The following is an 8,097-nucleotide window of genomic DNA, read 5'->3' on the forward strand; positions in this document are numbered from 1 at the left end:
CGAGGGGCGCTATGGGAAATTTGCCTGTCTGCCTCCTGTCAGCCCTGATATGGCCCGCGTGACAACAATTGCAGTAGTCTTGGACGTCCTTTTCTATACCTGGCCAAAGAAACTGAGTTTAATTCTCGCTTTCGTCTTACGAAACCCCAGGTGTCCGCCCCAATACGACTCATGCTCCAGGCTGAGCACATCAGCCCGCCGGGTGGTCGGCAAAACTAACTGCTTGATCGGTTGACCCAATACCTGTTCACGGTGATACAGCAACCCTTCAATCGCCAGTATTCCGCCTCGCCCTTCCGCGGCGTCTCTCCATGCCCGGCCCAACGTTTCGTCACTCCTTTGTTCCTCACGCAACGCCTTGAAATCGCCCCTCTCGCCACTTGCGCCACCTTGCGACACGCAACTTGCCTCGTTCTCGACGGTGTGTGGTGTTTTCTCTCTAGCGTTACGCTCTCCTGCCGGCCCTAATTCTCCCTCCTCTACCTCCACGGCTGTAACCACTTCTTCCCCCCGGGTGCGTTCGACCTCGCTGGGCTGTAGTACGCTTTCCTCCACTCACCGCGGATAATCCGGAGTCGGTCTACTCTGCTCTACTACTCTCCCATCTAGCTTTGCGGCCGCCTCTCGTTCGTCGGAGAAGTTTCGGGGGGATAGTGTTGTGTCCTGTTTGTTCTATTCACACTGGCTCTCCTGCAACGCGGTCCAATCGCTCGCCGAGAGCAGGCATTCACTCACGCTTAGTTTATCTGTGACCGCACACAAGACTGGTGTGGCCTGTGAAACTTCGGCGAACACCGGTTGCCCCTGTTTCAGCGTTAGCGGGAGCTCTACTAGTTTGGCCTCGACTCATTCACCAAATGCTGCCCGGAGGCCTACGTGGCCATGGGCCTGGATAAATTCTTCAGGAACCAAGCTTTCCTGCACTACCGTAATTTCGGCGCCCGTGTCTACTATTGCATTCAAAGTTTTATCTTTGCAGTTCAGAGTTACCTTCCACAAGCGGTCGGCAGACGTTACCTTATCTAGGCAGACTCGAGCAGTGAGTTTATCATTTCCCTCCGAAGCGCTAGGATTCGGCGCCACCCTTTCAAGATAGTGCGGGCAGCTGAGTCTAATATGTGTGTTCGATCCGCACTCAAAACATCCCGTTTTCCTCGGTTGCCTACCTGAATTATACGAACCCTTCGGTCTCGTGTTTGAACCCTGACTCGGACCCGATGGGCTGCTACTCTGGAGGTCGGTCGTCTTTTCTACCCCTTTACTGCTGGCGTTACGCGGCTGTCCTTTCTGCGCTTCCGCACTGCCGTTCGCGTCTTCAAAGTGTGCAAGAGCCTTGCAATTTCTGTGCTTTTGTACCACGCTGCCCCCTCACGTAACCTCAAGTGTTTTAATGCCTCTTCAGACAACATGGTTTTCAATTGGTCCACTACCAGTAGTTCCAAAAGCTCCGCGAAGGTGGACACGTCTCTTGACGCCACGTAAAAATTTAAGTAGCTACCCAACCTTGTTGTAAAACTTTTCTACGTCTCTGTTTTTCGTTTACGTGCCCCTGTGAATTTCTTTTGGTATTCTAAGGGAGACAGCTTCAGTTCATCAAGCACTACTTCCCTCACGGTCTCATAGTCCCGATGTTGCGCGGGTGTGAGCCGAGTTGATAAATACTCTACGCACTCAGCCACGAGCGGAAAGACTATTTGTCCCCAATAACTTCGAGGCACCTCTGCGTCTGCGGGAAATTTCGGGAAAGCACCCACTAACAATTTGGCGTATTTGCGCCGCTCAGTGTTGGAGCAGCGCTCAAATGTTCTGCCAGCATCACTCACGCTACCTGATGGGCTTGCCGGACGTAATTTAGCGAGCTCTAACTCCAACTCCATTTGCCAGCTTCGTTCCCGAGCCATTTTAAAATCATGATCTGCTTGATCTCGTGCCATCCAAGGGACGCCACCACTCCCATCCTCATTCACCCCGTCGCCACCCTCCATCCTGCTGAATGTGGTGCTAGCCTGTTTGCCCCGCAACAACCATACAGCAATAAGAAAGGGAACTCACGTTAGCTCTGTCTCGTGTCGTGGCGTCGCTCCGGCTTGCTGCAGCAGGCTTCTGGTCGATGCCCCACCTCGTCGTGGACGCGCCTTTTGGGTGTCGAGAACTCGTTCGAGGACCGCTTTGACCCAGTCACTCCCTCGGTGTCTTCTGGGAACACCAGGCTATCTGCAGCTTCCAGCTGCCGCAGCTACTTGCTGCAGCGTTTGTCCGTTGGTCTCGTGCCGATTGGCGTCTTCATCTGTACTTCGTCTTGCCTCTCAGCCAGCTTCTTCCTTCTTCCAACTCCGTCCACAGCAAGCCAATCCTGTCGACTGCGCCAGTAAAATCAGGTTCACTTCTCGATGTAGAAGAAACCACTTCTCCCCACTCGGCGCCTGAGGCGCACCACCCACGGTGGTATAGCAAAGTGGGTGGTAACTAAAGAAGAAACGTACGCCGCTATCCCAATAGCGGCTATTGGCCTGCTGGTCGCTTGACGATGAAGCAGAAGCAACGCTGAAGAAGTTCTAGATGGCTGAGAAAAACTTGTATTTACAGATTTGACAATCAATGGACATAAATGTTACAAAAAAAGAAAAGAAAAACAACTTGGAAATGAACCGACTTCTGTAGGACGACCCTACGGGGTTCGGCGGAGCTGATGGTGCCTAACACCGAAAGCTCGGTTCAGAACACTTGGCGGAGCCCCGGGGCCTCTTCTTATCCCTTCCTGGCGCTCCACCCTTACCACACTCTCGGCAAATAATCACCTGCTTGTTCTTTGATTGGACAGTACATTAGGTAGATCAAAAAAAACCGCCACGAGGATGCCGCCTTCGTGCACGTGAGACTCATGCACTCTCCCCAAATAACACAACAACCAAAACGTAAATAAAAGAAAACTACAAAAAGCATAGAGGCCAGGGCCAGCTTCGCGGCGCACAATTATCTAGACAGAGCTAGCCGTACTCGGTATTGCGGCCGTAGGGCGACTTCCCTCTACCACGTCAATTTCTTGACGACGGGGCTATAATCCTCTTGCCTCTGTGCGCCGTAAGAGGAACCGTTCGCTGACCGCGCATGTTTCTACTTACGAGCTCATTTGCCCGGATAAACGGGGACGCAGTCGAAGACATGCCCGATTCAACAATAGGCAACCTAGGCGTCGAACGGGCGGCCATTACCATTTCCCGTGTCGCGAGCCAGCTTCTGAGAGCTACTGGACCAAAGCCGGACCGGCAGAAAAGGTGGTCAACTACTTCAGAGTTTTCGCAATGCGTGCCGCCGATTCTGCAGGCGCGCACCGGACCATAAGCCGAACCGATGCGAGGAGTCGCCGCGGTGCGCGGGGTCTCGGAAGAGGCCCGTTGATGCGCCGACTGCCAGTGCCGAGAGGCAATTAGGGGGCCGTCACAATGACGTTTATAATCTCACCCCTTTTCTCGCCCCGGTTGGTTCTCTTTTCCTTGATTTAATAGTAACTCGGAACGCTCGACCGTCTCTGGCGTTGAACAAAGCAGGGTAATATGCTGGCGCCGTGAGTCTGCGCACGCGGCAAAACCGGTCGGTCACGCTTCAACCGCTTGTCACTCAAGCAACGCTGGCTGCCCGCGGCTGAAATGCTTTCCCAAGCTTACGCCGTAAAGCAAATAAAAGCCAACAAAAATCGCCGCGCTACCAATTCTTACCGCGGTCCTACAAGCGCATACAGAGGACCGGGCTTACAGTGCGCCCTAATAATTGCGAACTTGGTGTGGAAGAAATCGACTTCTTGGGACACCGAGTTGGCAGGGGCAGATTGCAACCACTGGGGAAAACACTCGACAAGATCTAAGCTGCACCACGTCCTTCAACGAAGCGACAAGTGCGTGCCTTTCTCGGTTTGACCGGGTACTATCGGGAATTTACCCCGAATTACGCAGAAGTCAGCGCTCCCCTTACAGATTTAACCCGGAAGGGCGAAGCTAACTCGGTGAAATGAACAGAAGCCCACGAGGAGGCTTTTCGAAGTCTCAAACAACATGTCTCGACGGAGCCGATACTAGGGCTACCAGATTTGCACCAACCATTCGTACTTCGAACGGACGCATCGGACACAAGTCTCGGAGCCGTGCTCATGCAGGCCCACGAAGGCAAGCTCCACCCCACAGCTTATGCCAGTTGAAAGCTGCTTCCACGGGAGGCTTCCTATGGTACCATCGAACGCGGATGTCTCGCGTTGGCATGGGGAATTCAGAAATTCTCAATGTACTTATATGGAGTACATTTTTTTTTGTCCAGACAGACCACCAGCCTCTGAGTTATATCCAACAGGCAAAACAGCTGAATGCTCGAGTACTTCAATAGAGTTTACTACTCCAAGAGTACCAGTTCACCATTACGCATATTAAGGGTAGCGAAAACGTGGGAGCCAATTACTTGAGCCGGATATAGTTCTTGAGGTCTTTGAGCATGTTTTTTTTTCCTTTAGTCGTTTGTTTTCTGTTTGTATGTGCATATTTCATTGTACAAGAAGTGTATTTTGAGTTATTTTCTTTTTGCTTGGTGCATTGCTTGTTTTTACATATTGTAATGCACATTGAAGGATTTCACTATAGTAGAGGAGCGCACCTGTTCCGTATTGTTCGAAGTATACATCCGTGCATTGTATTCTGTATTGATGGCTGCCGTACACGGCTATTTCTTTTACTTGTTTGCATGGCGCATTGATATTGTTGCGTGTAACTGAAGCTGGTACTCTAACAATTGTTTTTTTTCCTTTTGTTGTTACTTTGATGCACTCTGCCTATTGATGTTGTGTATGAGAGGGACAGTCCTCATGTCTCCCTTGTTGGTGGTGTTTTGTTCCTTGTTGCCGAAAAATTCCCCTCCGTGTGAGCCAATGTTATGAATAACATTTTGAAAGTGGGGGCAATGTCACGGACGGCCATTTTTGGCGGCCCCGCGTCACGGCAATTAACGGGCGCCATACTTCCCCACTGACCGTGGGAACGGCGGGCGCATGAAAGGAAGCCGAGAAGTGCAGAATGGGGTGCTCTTCTTGGAACGTCGCCGTCGACAATTGATCCTTTTGTAACTGCGGCGGTGTCTGCAAGGTCGTGGAAGGCCGCGATGTACCCCGAACGAGGATTAGGCTACGGGACGCACCGGCTGAGAGCCAAGCAGTCTGACCATTTCCCAAGAGGAAAAGCGTGGGAAACCCTCTGGTGGCCAAGCCGTATGACAACAACCTAACAGGTTGTCATTCTCGCCCTCTCCCTATTAAAAAGGGGTGGGGTCAAAATATTTTTGGGGCGGAGTTTCCCCTCAATTAAACGCGCATGATTGGACCCAGGTAGAGGTCTCTTGTCCCCAAGGAAGAGAGCGAAGAGACACGAGGGGGATTTAAGCGCAGGATTTTTCCCTGCTAGGCAGACTAGTCGCTGACCAACATGGTGTAGAAACAGATCAACAAGCATCTCTTCTAGAAGTTTTTAGTGTGGCTCTGTATCGGCTGGCCACCGAAATTTAGCCGTTCGTCTAGTTGTGACGCGATATTAACGTCTGCAGCGTAGACATCGGGACTTCGCCTCGAGTTAGCTCAACCTGCTCGAAGTCACCTGCAAGCACTAGCCTCCCGGAGCCAACAGCGTTGCAACACCGCCGACATTGCAGTCCTTCCAGAACTCTCTTCGACATCTCGCATCCGATTGTCGGGGACGCAACGCTGCCGGTCATCAAACGTATGCCTTCACCTGTATATACCTTCAAACATTTTCCTCCGTTGTTCTATTGTTGTTAGTTTGTGTAGTTTGTTAAGGATGGAGTTATAAATTAAGGATGGAGTTATAAATTTGAGTTGCCGTTATATTCAACATTTATGCTATCCAGATTTTTATTACAAAAATATTCTGAGGTGAATAAAAACGTGGCAACTGAGCAAGAAAAAAGGATTCAGGATCACCAATAAAAGAGTACTTTTCTCTTCTGGTCTGTAAACAATAAACTTTAAAGAGGTTTGAACCATTAGGCCGTGGAATTTCAGCGGTATTCAAAAAAACTGCTGGAGTATAAATGATTGCCGAAGAGTGAAGCCAATCCTACGGCAAGATGGTGGCTGCAGCGGCCATCCTACTAAGGGCATGATAAACTATCACCGTTCAGCGATTAAGAATGGAGCGTTTCTCTCGCACGCGCAACGAGTTTAATGTGGAAACTTTTTCGGGTGACAAAGTGCTCCAAGTGCGTCTTAGTGTTACTAATTTTCCTTAGTAAGCCCCTAATTCCAGACAGCGTTCTTCGGAGTTTCAGTCACCCATACTCGTTTCTTTGTGTTTTTTCGTCAGAAATAACTATCTTTTATTATAGCACTAACGTGGTGTTTACATTCTAGCATATCAAAGCTACTTGATCTCTAAGTGGGCACTTTCAGGAAGGAGCATGTTTCCGCCATCTTAGCAGTGGCAAAAGCTGGCTTCATCTCTGCTGGCAAAGCATTAAGAGAATTTCCACTCCAGCTTTTTTTTATTTTATCCTCCTTGGTGGAACCGACCAAGAAGTGTTGGCAGGCGAACTTCCTGATACAAATAATCTTTAGCCACAAGCTTTTTTATTGTTTTTATTTCATATTCTCCTTTCCAACTGCTCACGTTCACTTGTTGAGTGGCCCCCGAGCCGGCGTCGCTTGTTTTTGGAGCAGAGACCGTCATGCTGTTCTCTCTCTGCCAAAACGGTTTCAGTATCTCGAAACTGCAACATAGCATAAAGTCGACGGACGTCATGCCACCATCGTTGTCGAAATGTCCGCAGTAGTTGGGAGTAGAGAAAAGGGTCACCAGCTGGCCTTTCGTAAAGAACTCATAGCGATCTTCCACAACTTGGTTAGCTCTGCATATTAGGTCGAGGTCATGTCTGGTGAAAAACGTGGACCCGACGTCTGCCTTAAAGGCGAACGAGACACCGTGGCTTTTCTCGTCCCAGCCCTGGATGTTTTTTGCAGGATCCGACCAGAGCAAGTCACAGAAAAGACCTGTTTCTGGAGCGTCTGTTTGTTCAATGAAGCGCCTTACCTGTTCCATTGACTAGAGGTCAGGAGACAGCTCGCCGTGGCAGCAGAAGATTTTATCGTTGATGATGACAGCGATGGGCAGGCAGTTAAAACAGTCGGTGAACGTCTTCCACAGCTCTATGTTGTAACGGTGCTTGCACTCGTCGTTGAACCCGTAGATGCGGTTGATGACACGCACTCGTGGTTGCCCCGAAGAAGGAAGAAGTTTTCGGGGAACTTAACCTAGTAGCCTAGCAGCAGGCAAATGGTCTCCAGCGACTGCTGCCCACGGTAAACGTAGTCACCCAGGAAAAGGTAGTTTGCCTGAGGAGGAAAGCCTCCACGTTCAAGGAGCCGGATAAGGTCTCTATAAAGACCGTGGATATCGCCGCAAACTTTGGGAGACGTCTCGCGCTCAAGCAGGTTTGGCTGCCTAATGAAGATCTCCCGCGACTTTAGGCAGAGGCCAAGAATCTCCGTCTCTGTAAGCGGCAGAGTCTTTCCCAGGTGGCATCCCATGGCTTCTAAGAGACGGGAAATAATGCTCTCCACGTTGAGATCTCCCTCCGCCATTTTTTCGACGTGATGTTTTCTTATATAAATGTTATGTGCCCACTTTGGGGGATTGGCCAAGAATGCAATGTTAGGGCAGTTGAAAGTTGTTTTAAATAAGCTGTGAAATAGAAAACCAGAAAGAAAGAAATTACATGACAAAACTACTTAAAATATTCAAATATATACAAGTATTATGCTTTTGAGCTTGTATCTCAGACTTCTGTATCAACATGATGTGAAAAATTTCGAAAACCCAGTTGTTAACCTAATGAACTGAGGAATAATAATAAATACCTAAATAAATGGCTACCCTTTTAGTAGTTATGATGAAATTACACACGGCATAAAAGCAATCCCTGCAGCAATATCCAAACCCTGAGGCACAAAAGCTTACATTTTCCTCCGATAAGGTCAAGCCCAATTTTTTGAAAGAAGTTTTAGAAGTTGAGTTCTAACCCGAGGGTATTTTACACATCGCAAAAAGTAAT

The 8,097-nt window shown here is 49.4% G+C and overlaps 1 pseudogene; it reads right to left on the reverse strand.

Annotated features, from left to right (window-relative positions):
* Window positions 1-6,536: 6,536 nt before the first annotated feature.
* On the reverse strand, window positions 6,537-7,627 carry LOC142775460 (serine/threonine-protein phosphatase PP1-beta catalytic subunit pseudogene; annotated as a pseudogene).
* Between the last annotated feature and the right edge of the window lie 470 nt (window positions 7,628-8,097).

The sequence above is a fragment of the Rhipicephalus microplus genome, chromosome X (assembly GCF_043290135.1).
Source record: "Rhipicephalus microplus isolate Deutch F79 chromosome X, USDA_Rmic, whole genome shotgun sequence".
Lineage (NCBI taxonomy): Eukaryota > Metazoa > Arthropoda > Arachnida > Ixodida > Ixodidae > Rhipicephalus > Rhipicephalus microplus.